This window comes from Neomonachus schauinslandi, chromosome 2 (assembly GCF_002201575.2).
Source record: "Neomonachus schauinslandi chromosome 2, ASM220157v2, whole genome shotgun sequence".
In the NCBI taxonomy this organism is placed as follows: Eukaryota; Metazoa; Chordata; class Mammalia; order Carnivora; family Phocidae; genus Neomonachus; species Neomonachus schauinslandi.
This window is the reverse complement of record NC_058404.1, coordinates 139,733,732-139,747,904: the sequence shown is the minus strand read 5'-3', so window position 1 is coordinate 139,747,904 and position 14,173 is coordinate 139,733,732. Positions and strand designations below refer to the sequence as shown.

The 14,173-nt window shown below is 34.9% G+C and overlaps 1 non-coding gene across 1 annotated transcript; it reads right to left on the bottom strand.

Annotated features, from left to right (window-relative positions):
* Window positions 1–8,740: 8,740 nt before the first annotated feature.
* Window positions 8,741–8,879, bottom strand: LOC123324092. The gene has a single exon (XR_006539605.1). It is a non-coding gene; the product is annotated as a U4 spliceosomal RNA (small nuclear RNA).
* Between the last annotated feature and the right edge of the window lie 5,294 nt (window positions 8,880–14,173).

Genomic DNA, 14,173 nt, shown 5'->3' with positions numbered 1-14,173 from the left:
GAATTTAAAAATGAGACTTTGTGACTTTACCTTGACAGTAGTTGTGTCTCTGTAGTCTCTTTTCTCATGTCACCTGGACTTTAAGCCTGCCATGTTTTCTGGGTCTTCATAAACTAAAGTTTCATGGGAGCAAGAAGAATCTCTGCTGACTCCTTTCCTTCCATCAAGACATCACATTCCTGTGGGCATTTGCAAAGTCTCATTCTCCAGCTTCTGTTCATGATATGGTCATCTTCACAAATGCTTTCACATGTTCCCATAGCTTCACTTCCCATATTTACTTGAGAGACATTCAATCTAAATATCTAGCCCTGACCTTAAACTTCTGACCCCCATTTACAGTGGCCTCCTGGATATTTCCTCATAGAGATATTTCTCTTCTCTCTTTCTTTTTCCTCTTATATCAGTCATAAAGCCAATAATCCAGCTATGAATCTTGCAGTTATCATCATTTTTGTCTTCTCTCCCTTCTTCCCAACCATCCTCCCCTTGCACTTAATACTCAGTCCATAGAGTTCTACATCCCCATTCCTACAAACACATGGCTTCCACTTTCTGCCTCTTCTTTGGGGCTGTCTATTATCTCTTTGGACTTTAGTCATAGCTTTCTAATTGCTTTGCCCAACATCCCATTTCCAAGCTTTCCCTGGTATAGTATATCAACCCTGCTTGTACCAGGATTAGCTCTCTGAAACGTAATCTGCTCAAGTAACCTCTCTTGTCATCACATGCAGCTCTATCACATCCACCTTAGCCCTGCTAGAACCTTCATAGCTCTAAGTCATCTGTAGAATCAAGAGCAAACTCCTCAATGTGTCTTTCAAAGCCTTCCCCAGTCTACCCCTGCCTATCTTTGAGCTTCATCTCTTGGTTCACTTTCAGTGACTCTACGTTTCAATAATGCAGAACTACTTATTTTTCCCAGAGCATGCCTACCTCTGTGCTTTTCTTTTCTTTCTTTTTTTTTTTTTAAGATTTTATTTATTCATCTGAGACACAGAGATACGGAGAGAGAGAGAGAGAAAGCATGAGCAGGGAGAGAGGCAGAGGGAGAGGGAGAAACAGGCTCCCTGCTGAGCCAGGAGTCCCATATGGGACTTGATCCCAGGACCCTGGGATCATGACCTGAGCCGAAGGCAGACGCTTAACCATCTGAGCCACCCAGGCACCCCTACCTCTGTGCTTCTGTTCAGTACTTTATCCACATGGAATGACTCTCTTCCTTGTATCAAAATCATGTACACCTTAGAGTTCAGGCACAGATCTTTCATTGATCTTCCTTTTAGATTCTAAAAAGGATTGTCAGTAGATTGTTCCTTTCTTAGAGTTCTTATTTATCGTTGTTTATTTTCTAGTGGAACTATCTATATCATGTTTTTACTATTATATGGAATTATTTATATGCTACCCACACTGGAAGCTCTTGCATAGTGGACGTTATGCTTTACTAATTTGTGAACCACTGTTCCACCCCTAAATATCTGGCACAGACATAATAATTGCTCATTAAATTTTAGTTGAAGTTTTATAGAAAAAATACTTTGTAATGCTACTGACATTTAAAATTACTAATATATGGGAAAAGTAAGCCTCGATTTATTTTCTGTGGGGGCCAGAAAATTAGTGAGTTAAATAAACTATTGGGGCAAGGTAAAAGGAGATCCATTACATTTTGCTATTTATTTCTTTTTCATGTACATCTATATATGTATAAAAATGATTAACTGTACACATGTTCTTATGATTTCAGTATAATTGATACAGATCAAGTGAAAAAGATAAAATTAGTTAAATCTGAACAATAGCTAGTCTGGAAAGAAAAGATATCAAATGGCAAAGATGACTGCTTAATATCAAATGAGTTTTTTCTAGGATTAATTGGGAGGAACTTCTTAAAGATAAATTTCTGTTACTTTTAGTTACTAAAACTATTCATAGTAAGGTCTGAATAATACTTTCACATTTAAGATGAAAAGGAAAAAATAATTTTCTCAAAATTAATTATTATTAAGGAAATTCAATATAAAAAACAGCAAGTGGGGTGCCTGGCTGGCTCAGTCAGTTAAGGGTCTGACTCTTGTTTTCTGCTCAGGTCATGATCTCAGGGCCATGAGATTGAGCCCCCACATTGGGCTCCATGCTGGGTGTGGAGCCTGCTTGAGAGTCTCTCTCTCCCCGTCTCCCTCTGCCCCTTCCCCTTCTCTCTTTCTCTCTACCTCTCTCTCTCTAAAAAAAAAAGTAGCAAGTGAATTATACTTATTTATGTTAAACTGACCTCAGAATTACATAGTATATAGTATTTTACTTATGCCATATTACTGCAAATCAATTATTGAAAATACTTCTCAATACTCAGCTCAAAATACTGGTTGACCCAAATATAAAAACAGAAAGTTCTCATCTAACAGGCATATATGTTTATATATATATAACTATCTTATTGGTATGTAATATTAGACATACAAATGGAAACTAGCCCGATTATTTAAAGATGATCAAAGTAACAAAAGGAAACAACCACCCAGATTGTTAATAAAACACATTGGATCTATAAATTTATCACAGCCTACTTAGTCAAAATTAAGAATTGCAATAAAGGAAACCTTTAAAAACTATTTATAAAATTGTACTACAAATTGTACTATAAATTGTACTAAAAGTGGTAATTTTTAAATGTTCTTTAACTCAATACAATCTAGAGATACTTTTTATAGACTTTTAAAAAATATTCCTTGATGCAACCAAAGTATCAGGAACTAATTTCCCAGAAGAGCAATTAAAACAAATGAGTGGCTGTAATGAGTATAAAAAAGCTAAGAAAATAATCACTATTTAGACCTTACAGTAGAATAAGATTATTACAAAATTATATTGTTTTTAGTAAAAATCTATTTTGTGAGGATGACACTTAGTGGGACACGTTCCCTGTCCCTCTGGCTATAGCCTCCTAAATATTCTAATAACTCAAGTAAACTGCCGGGACAAACAACGCAGCTATGAATGTGTCTGGAGATTCTGCATCTGCCTTCCTTAATCAACTTCCTTTCCTGAATATGAATTGCAATAATGAGTCAATTAACGTCCTCAAATGCCAATGAGATGCAAAAGAGATTGGTGGTGGTGGTGGTGGCAATGCGTTTCGGGAGCTGTTCCAATGTCTGGATTTTAACGAGAATCACACACTGAGCTCACAACTGATTATTTATCTCATGCGAACGTGACTGGCTGGCACTTTCCCCTGCAGCCTTCCCCATGGCTCCCCCAAGGAAGTAGGGAAAGATAAATCTAGCCTTATTATCTAGACGATCTCTTTGGTTTGGAGTCATTACTCCTAAGGCTTCACTTCTAACCTCTTTACTCGGATGAAAAGGCATGTTTTTGATAATTTTCCCTATCGATGTTCTGCACTGACACTTTAACCATATTCTGAGATGATGATCCTTTTTGGTATATGCTAACAAGGCATTAGCAATCTATTTTCAAAGCACAGCCTCTGTTATTCCTTTAAGGTGCATTTAAATAGTTTATTGTAATTTATTGTCTTCTGTCTGCCAAGAACTTTAAATATATTACTGTATCTCAGAACACATTTTTTTGTTTCTTTCATAGTCTTTTTTAAAATTGAAATATAATTGATATATAACATCATATTAGTGTTAGGTGTCCAACATAATGATTTGAAAAATGGATATATTGTGAAATGATCACGACAGTAAGTTTAGTTAACATCCATCACCACACATAATTATATTTATTAATATAAATATTATAAGTCTGATTCTTCTTCCCATTTAACAGACAATAGAACCGAGACTCAGAAAGTTTATACAACTGCTGAAGGGCAGCCGCAAAACTCTGCAATCAGGCCCATCAGCCTTGATGCTTATGTTCTTTGCACCAGGAAACAATGCCCACAGCTGTGTGAGATTTGATTTCCTACCTGTTTACATGGAACTTAAGGGAATATTAAAACTCCAAATTTCAAAACAGCAATTCTCTATCTTTAATTTCATTAAGAATCCTTCAGGTTTAATGAATATTAACTGTTCCGGAGCAATTTACCTCCCAGATATTTTCAGTTTCCTCATGTTAAAAGCTTGGACAGCTGGCTGACCGCTTGGCAAACACAAGACCCCCAAAGTAAAATGATAACTCTGGCCGCATGGCCACTTTTCCCTGACAGATTGGAACCCCTCACTGGCCATATTTTAATGTAAAAACTGAACTACTGAAATTCCGTCATATGCTTTCTTCCCAGGGAGTCGAGAAGTGTCTTTCTGAGGAGCACGTAGGCATCCATAATAAAATCTGCATGCCAGAGTGACCAATTTAAAGCTTGTTCTTCTGAAAATTCATCTTTCCTAATTCTAGCACTAGACAGAGTGGGAAGAAAGACATAGTTTAGTGAATTTCCATGAAAGTCAAGTTATTCCCAAGTTAACTGGGGTTTAAAAAAAAAAACTATAGAAAAGCAGTGGCTTTGTTTGCACAAATTTATAAGTGCCATTTTAGCAATGTCTTACATGGACTTGTGACTTGCACCACGTTAACTTCCTGCTTATTGTTTATATCTATATCATGAAAAAAATTCTTGTATTTCAGACTGAGAATCCTTTTATTCTAATAAGCCTGTTTGCCAATGCTGACACTGTTCTATTTAGCAAAAATTCTAGAATCATCCTCTCTCATTAAGATGCATCCTGTAAAATTAAAAAAAAACTGCACTTGAAATGCAATTAAAAGATGTGTGTAATTATTTATGCTGCCTTGACATGTTTGACTACGAAAAAGGGTAAAATACAATGAACTTTCATTCATTAAATGTGCTATCAAATAAGGACGATGTGACAGTAAACTGGGGCCTCGCCACCTTTCCTTATCAAATGTAGAGAGATGTGTTAATCAATGTGCAGTGATCATTCACCCCCAGCAACATATCAGTTTAGGGGCTGAAGACATCATTTTATGTTTTAATGTTGAAATCATATGATGTTGGCTTCTTCAAAAACAAAATATCTAATGGGACTTTAGTGTAAATGCTTTAGGAATTAAATTTTGCAGACACTAGATTGGCTTGCCATTCTTGAACTTTGGAAACCCCTGCAGAAGAATCCAAAATGAGGTTACATATGAGTAAGGAAAAAATCATTATGCCTTTGGAATCCAATATAAACCAAAACAATTTAGCTGTTACTGGGTCTTGCAAAATGATACACAGAAAAGTAAATCCACAAAGGAATTCCACAGCAAGTCATTGCTGCAAACAAATCGCACATTCACTTGCTTCAGTTACTTTCAAGATTATATTTTAAATTACAGAGCACAAGCAGAGAGAACTGAGAAAGGATCGTCTTATATTCCAGTGATGTGGCCTGGAGGTGGTAGCTAAATAAGCTCTTTACACACATTACTGAATAATCTATACACTCGAATAATTAAAAGCAACAATCCCAGTTTACTCATAAAAAGTTCTTCCAGGGTCCCCTTCAGAGTAGTTACAGATGTTCCTCTGCTTCCAATCTAAATGAGCTTCAATAAAATGTGTTTTACAACTCTCCTTGGTACATTTAGATTCCTAATGAATGTCAAAAAATTCCCCTTTCCTTCAATCCCATTTAAACAAATTGGAAACTAAGTTCTTTACCTCTCCCAGAAATAATCTAATAGTTTCATCTAAGAAAAACTTTTTATAAAAACTCTTATGTCCAGCTTAGTTTCCTACAGCTCTTAAAATTTGATTCTGTAGACTATGACTATAAGCAAGGTTTTTGTTTTATGAAGCCACATAAAAATCATCATTGAGGAACCTGAGGGGTGGGGCGGGGTTGACCGACATAACAGACTTCAAGTACTTTGTGTTTTTAACCTAACACCTGTGGGACACTCTTTCTTAGAAATTCTCAATTTCTGATATCTGAATTTCTTTGGATTTTCTGAATAAACTCAAAGTGAGAATGTTCACTATACAAACATACACACACACACAAAGGTTTACACAATTTCATTAAAATAATAACCAGTGGTTGAACTTAAACCAAGTTGCAGCAGTTAGGTGCCACAGCTATCTTATTTCTGTGCTCAAAAAAAAGTTCAATATGGGACCTTTTGATAATATATTCAGTAGAATCTCACATTCTGCAAACTGGCTTTTTCCCAAATTCTGCCATCTGATCTGTTTTCTGCTGGTGCCTTTCATTCTCTCATAAGGCAGGTGGTCAGAATTGAGCAGACAAGTAGTCACCTCATGGTCAAAAAGATGCTTGTATTATGATAAATTGACCCCATGACTGCTAAGTGTTTTTCGCTGTTCCTTGAGCACAATCATCACTTTTTAAAATGTATACTAATTTGGCAATTAAAACAACAATTTATTAATAAAATGTATGACATCGATTCTGATAATAAGAAAATCATGAAAGAAAAATATTTGACAGAGAATATTGTGAAATCCCATTCTTTCCAGAATCTTCATTTTCCTCCGTAAGAAAAAGCCTAATATGCAATGTTTTTCAAAGGACTCTGATGCTTAAATTATCAAGTGTTGAGGAGATGAAGGCAAGAAGTATCACATTGGTGAGTTTGTTATTTGTGGAACTATCTTAATTGATAAAAACAAAACTTCTCTCATGAATTAGGAAGTTGACACGTCAGTCACGGATGGTCAACTGAAATAATATTTTACTCAATGTCTTAGAAATTGTAGGAAGAGTTGGCCATTGACTGAAATAAGCAGTGGAGAGTGAAATACATCTCTAAGACTATTGAGTTGACTATAAACTACCTCAAATATCAGTCTAAGTACTGTCTTAAAACTTCCCAAAGACACTAAAATTTTTTTCTGCCACATACAATTGAAGCATAAGGTCTCGTTCACAAAATGTATAATCATTCAGGATTATTGCCTAAAATTGTAAAAATATTTAAATTGCAGCATTGTAACCAAAATATAGCCATAATTGCTTGCCAATTAAGTGCCAGATAATGACTAGCTGGCCAGCCTTTCATCACTACTTCAGGCTCCGTCATGACACAGTGGTGATGGAGACAAGGCCTGGTGGGAGCAAAGATCTTCTGAAATGTCTTTACCTTTTGGATTCATTCTTTCATTTCATAAGGGTACTAACAGATAATTATGTATTTTTAAAGCTGGTGTCTTAAAAAGACATATTTTTACGTTCTCTCATCGTTTACTCTCTTCTGATCACTTTGGCCTTCTCACTCTTGTTTGGACACATGAAGCATGCTGCTGTCACCCAGTCTTTGTTCTTGCCCTTCCCTCCACCTTCCATGTTCTTCCCCTAAATTTCAGTCTGCCTCACTCGCTGACTTTCAAGATTTTGTTCAAAGAACTTGCCATCAGAGAGACTGTCCCTGCCCACACATTGTAAAATATTAACTACTTCTCTTCCAAAAATCTCTAGGCCTTTACCCAGCTTTATTTTTCCTCTTGTACCATGTTGTATGTTATACCTTTATGGATCGATTGATTTAGTGTTTCTCCCACTAGAATTTAAGTTCCACAAGAGCAGGAATTTTGCCTGTTTTGCTTATTAGTATATAACCCAGCACCTGCAATTATAACAGGCATACAGTTGATGCTCAATAAACATTTGTTAAATGAATGAATAAAGTCAACATCACATACTTGGAGAAGCTATTATGAAATACTCTCCTGTATAAATCTCAGGGTAGAAGTACTGCTATGCATTCTTAATTTTTAAAACCATATATGTGTATATATAGTTGCCTCATACGTGTTAGATGCAATTTGTATTATTCAATTTAAAGGAATTAAGTAGTTTTTAAAGACTTTTAATTTGTGGGTAGGGATATGGAAAGAGGGGCCATGTTTATAATTAAAATATTGGAAGAATCTGTATTAGTAGTCTACTGATTGTGTGATCGTCGTATATCTTCCTAGGGTTGCTTCTCCTTACTTCCTCTTCTTTATTTCACATTCACACACGTTCATAGGAAAATACTTGAGATTATTGCCTCTACTTTTTAAATAATTCAAGATGTACACTCATCAGCAATATTAAGTTCTTGGGTCATGTAATAAACATCAGGTTATGTATTTAGCGCAGACCTCGACATATCATAGTTTAGTACGGACTTGTGTTTGAATATTGCAACAGTGAGTTATCAGCTGTATGACTTTGAGTAAGTTTCATAATTTCTCTGTAAAATGAATATAACAGCTATCTCACAAGTTGATTGTGAAAATTTAATGAGATAATATACTAAAAATTCAGCATGATATGCAAATTACACAAAAAGTTTTCCAACGTATGTTAATTTTTTTACTTTCCTTTAAAGAATTATTGGAGAACTGCCAAAAATCCACTTTTTTGGATAATAATGACACTATTAAGATTAATGGCTTTGATTATCAATTATAATATAGCTAATATTTACTGGATATTTATTTTGTGCAAAGTGTTATCTAGTAAAATATATATTTTATCTCTTTAAACCTCACAAAAGCAGCATGATGGGGTATTATCTTACTTTCCTCATTTTAAAGTTGAGAAAACTATCCAAGGCCACACAGGTTGAAAATAATAAAGCAGGTATCTGAGTCAGGTCTTTCTGATATTAAATCACATCCTTTTAATCACTATAGTACCTATTTTATGAATGTCTTTGAGAGTACTGTGTTTGAAGACACAAAGATGTTTGAGGATTGTATATTCATATACTGTATATATAATATACATATACTATATATTTAATTCCATTCAGTTAAAAACATTTAACAATTACTTAATATGTGATAGTGTTTATTAGATGCTATCATATATGGAATTGTTTTCAATTAGCAATAATCGCGCCTCGGATAAACCTCATTGGCTATGATACTGCCACTGGGCAAAGCTCATATATGGAATTATAAATATATTATAACCTTTGACTTCAAGGAGCTCTTTATATGTATATGACTGTGTATGTGTGTGTATTAATATATCTTTTATGTGCCTATAAGTAACAGATCAACTTCTTGAATTGAGGTTTAAAAAAATTTTAACAAATATATTAGTCATACAAAATTAGTCAATGAAATATTATTCCTAGAAGTCAAACTGGACACCATCAGAAAATGTTATTTTTTTTATGAAGAAGATGAAAGTGTGTAACAAGCACATCAACTAGAAAACTTTGAGAGAATATTAGGGGCAAAATAATATTTGTGACTATAACAATCTCCATGCATAGGCTCTGATTCCTAGAATATTAGAGTTTATTTTTTTAATTTTTTTCAATATTTCATTTATTTATTTGAGAGAGAGAGAGAGCACAAGCGAGGGTGGGGGTGGACGTGGGTAGGGGTTAAGGGAGAGGGACAAGGAGACTCTGTGCTGAGCACAGAGCCCAGTGTGGGGCTCGATCCCAGGACTCTGGGATCATGACCTGAGCTGAAGGCAGATGCTTAACTACCTGAGCCCCCCATTATTTCCATTGATATAGATAAAATAATTAACATCTGGCTGGATTCATAGACTTTTCCAAGGGAAAATTACTCATTGTCCAGGTAGCGTTAAACAAAAATGTCTTATATCTGTGGTTTTTAACCTGTGCTCTGGTCACTTGAAGTTTCCAGGGATGAAGTTCAGAATGGCCAGGACCCCAGGACCTTCGCATTTTCCATTTATACATTGGGGTTCCATGAAAGACCATATAAGAGAGACATATCATAGTGGAGAAGAGGCAAATGGTATCTGGACTAAACTAATCCATTCCCTTGTTCTTTGGGGCAATTAAATGACACAGAATTATCACTTTTGGGTTCTCAATGAATAATTCTTAGATATTCTGGGGATTACTCGCTTTGAAGTTTGGGAATCTATTGTTGATTGGGCATCTCACACTTGGCTCCACTAGCTTGTACAATACTCTCCTCTCAGGTCGTCATTATTGCCCCCACCGCTCATGTCCATAGCAGATATTACTAATTTACTATGGCATTCTTTGCCATTGAACCTAAGAAAGATCTCCGAGGTTTTATTAACATGGTACCCCGGGTAGCCAATACCAATTGATCAGCATTTTCATGTGTGATGAAAGCAATTTGCTCTTCCTGGTTCATTAGGAAAAACTGAGCATATTTGAATTATAGGGTTCAGTTTCTAGTAATAACTCCAATTACCACACAATCCTCGACAAGACATTTACCCTCCCAGTGTCTCAACTTCATTACTTATATAATGGAGACAATAATTACTTTTACAATGATTACTTAGCTTCTAAGTTACAGGATGGTTGTAAGCATAAATGAGATTGTATATGAACATCCTTGGAGAAAAATAAAAACCTCAGGAACACCTATACTACTATAAGTTATAATTATCCAAGTGTGGAGAATTCCCTACCAATAGTAAAGTCCAAAGTTATTCCCATTTTTTGCTTCTTTTACCTCTAAGTTCTCCTTTTTCCTTATCTATAAAATGTCAATATTACTACTTATAGAGCTATTATGAGGATTGAATGAAAACATATGCAAAAGACCCTAACTTAGCTTTTGGCAGAATTCAGACTCCATAAAGTGTCATTATCATCTTCCTTACTAGCCATTTCTCTGGCCATTGTTAGCAAAGTTATGGTTGAGTGGCTCTGACCCCTCAGTATAAATGAGCATGTTCAGACCACACCAACATAAAAACCAGGAGGATCTGACATGCAGTATGGTGACTATAATTAACAATACCATAATAGAATAGTCAAAAGTCACTAAGAGAGTAGATCTTAAATGGTCTCACCACAAAAAGAAATGGTAATTATGTAAGGTGATGGAGGTATTAACTAACCCTTCCAGGTAATCATTTTGCAATATAGAAGTATGTCAAATTATCACTTTGTACACCTTATACTTACACAATGTTATATGTCAATTATATTTCAACAAAGCTGGGAAAAACATAAAAAAAAAAACAAAACAGGAAATAAAATCCAGTGGAGGTTTGGGGTTCTCTGATGGTGATGTATGGGACTGGTTATGTAAGTTTGATGATTCATTCCAGAAAGTAAATAAGGTGAGAAAGGAAATGCATGCGTGAGAAATGTTGGGTGAGCTGAGGCTAGTTGTAATCCAGAAGGCTGCAACTTTTTGACAATGAAAACATTATGATTATATCATCATCACTATGACTGGTATATAATGCAGGCTTACTAACTGGTAGGCACTACAGTAATTGTTAAATACATTATCTGATTTACTCTTGCTAGTAATCCTAAGAAGGCCTCTGTTACAGACAAGAAAACTGAGACCTGGAGAAATTAAATAATTTGAAAGCAATGGAACTGGGAATGAATTCAGACATAAGTAACTCTTATTCACATAATTAATATAAAAGTCAAGCTGTGGTTCATGAATCCAACAGATTTCTGAATGAGAAGAAAAGGAAGATGGAAGAATGAGGAAAGAAGACCTTTAAAAGTAGAGTTGCAGTAAAACACAGGATGCCTAGTTAAATTTGAATTTCAGCTAAAAAATAAATAATGTTTAGAATAAATATGTGCCAAATATTATTTATTTGTTACATGTATATTTTGTGAAATGCTTTAGCACAGTGAAGTTAGTTAACACATCCTTTACTTCACATAATTACCTCTTTGTTGTTGTTTTTATGGTGAGAACATTAAAGTTTTACTCTCATAGGGACTTTCAAATATACAGATAGTATTGTTAACAATAGTCACCATACTGTACATTAGATCCCCAGAAATTATTCATCTTGTAACTGAAAGTTTGTGCTCTTTGACCAACATAACCTCATTTTCCCCACCACTTTGCCCCTAGAAACCACAATTCTACTGTTTCCATGAGTTCAATATTTTTAGATTCCACATATCAATGAGATCATACAGCATTTGTCATTTCCTATCTGAATTAATTCACTTAGCACATTACCCTCAAGGTCTATCCATGTTGTTGCAAATGGCAGGATTTCCTTCTTTTTTATGACTGGATAAGAGTCCACTTTGTGTGTGTGTATGTGTGTGCGTGTGCGCATGTGTGTGTGTGTGTGTCTGTGAATAATCTCAGATCTTTATCCACTCATCTGTCAACAGATACTTAAGTTATTTCCATGTCTCGGCTATTGAAAGTAATGCTACAATGAACATGGAACTGCAGGTATTTCTTCAAGATAGTGATTTCATTTCCTTCAGATATATACTCACAAGTGAGATTGCTGGATTATATTATTCTAGTCTATTTTTAGTTTCTTAAAGATGCTCCATACTGTTTTCCTTAGTGGCTGCACCAATTTACATTCCCACCGGTGATACACTAGTGTGCCCTTTTCTCCTTATCTTCACCAGCATGTGTTATCTCTTCTCTTTTTGATAATAGCCAATCTAACAGGGGTGAGGTAATATCACAGAGTTTTCACCTATGTAAAACTCCTAGGGGTTTTACAGTTTTAGGCCTTACCTCTAAGTCCATAATCCATTTTGAGTTAATTCTGTGAATGGTATAAAGTAAGGGCCCAATTTCATTCTTTTGGATGTGAATATCCAGTTTTCTCAGTACCGTTTATTGAGACTATCCTTTCCGCATTGAATATTCTTGGCTCCCTTATCAAGTATTAGTTGATGGTATATGCATAGGCTTATTTCTAGGCTCTTGATCCTGTTCAATTTGCTTATGTCTTCTTTTGTGCCAGTACCATATGGTTTTGATTACTATAGCTTTGTAATGTAGCTTGAAATTAAAAAGGATAATGACTCCACCTTTGTTCTTTCTCAAGATTGCTTTGGCTGATTGGGGTCTTTTGTGGTTCTATACGAATTTTTTGATTATTTTTTTCTATTTATGTGGAAAAATTCCATTGGCATATTCACAGGGATTGCACTGAATGTGTAGATGGTTTTGGGTAATATGGACATTTTAACATATTACTTCTTCTGATCCATAAATATGGAACATCTTTCCATTTGTTTGTGTCTTCAACTTCTTTCATCAATGTCTTATAGTTTTTGGTGTATAGATCTTTTATTTCCTTAGTAAATTTATTCTTAAGTATTTTATCGTATTTAATGCTTTGCTAAATCGGGAAACTTTTTAAAAGGGGAAACAGCAAGTTAATGAAGAATGTTCACTAAGTAAGATACATACATAAGGAACATTTGCCATAACACATTATGAGGAGCAAAATTCTTAATCATATCTACTACAGGCTACTTGATTTCTTTATTTCAGAGAAAAAGAATGCTTGCTGATGATACAGTATTTTTTCCTATAGAAATGGCTTTTTATCAATTTTTTAAAGTTTCTTTTAGGTTATAGAGTCTCTGAAAATCTAATAGACGCTACAGACTATCTCTCCAGAAAAAGCTTATACACATCCCAAATCCTCTCCCAAAGCCAGTAGAGACCATAAAGAAAACCCGTGCTTCAAACCATTCAAAAGGAGACAGCATGGCTTACTGTACAATGTGCCTTGAAGTCAGAACAACATGTCTCACATAGTGATAGACTAGTAATTGTTGAACACCTGAGTCTTGGGGTGGGAGAGCCAGTTCCAGGGTGTAAACAATCCCACTGTGGCTGATTTAAAGCTACCTGCATAGTATGGCATCACCGAGCACAGAGTTGGGAAGACATGCACAGTAGCACACCACTGTATGGTATTCCATTCATATACATACACGAACCATAAATGTAAAAGACCTCAAGTACATAGATAATAGTAAAATGTAATGAAATATTTAGAGTATGATGAGTTCTATGTATTACCTTTTTAAATATAATTTATGTAATCATAAGTTTATATAATTTAATTTTTACTAATGGCCATATGTAACAATATCTTGCAAATTTCCTGAAAATTTCACAAGAAACTCACTGGTTCAGCACAGCACTGGCTTGGCTCCTCATGGAGTCTCCAAATAAGTCTTATAGTTGTCATAAGAATTGAAGACAGGTAATGCAATACTCAGAAGTTTCTGAATAAAGCAAGTAATTATAAATGAAAGTATTGTTGCTATTACTATTAACAAGTAACTTTATACACAAAAGCTATTCTTCTTATTTTAGCCAGTGACACAAGAGAATTAATATTTTTCTGTAATTTTCTGTGTTACTGTTCAATAAATGGGGACAGAGGAATGCACTTTGTTCCTCCCAGTGTAAGTGATGTTGACAATAAATTCAGTTTTTTTTTTTTTTTTT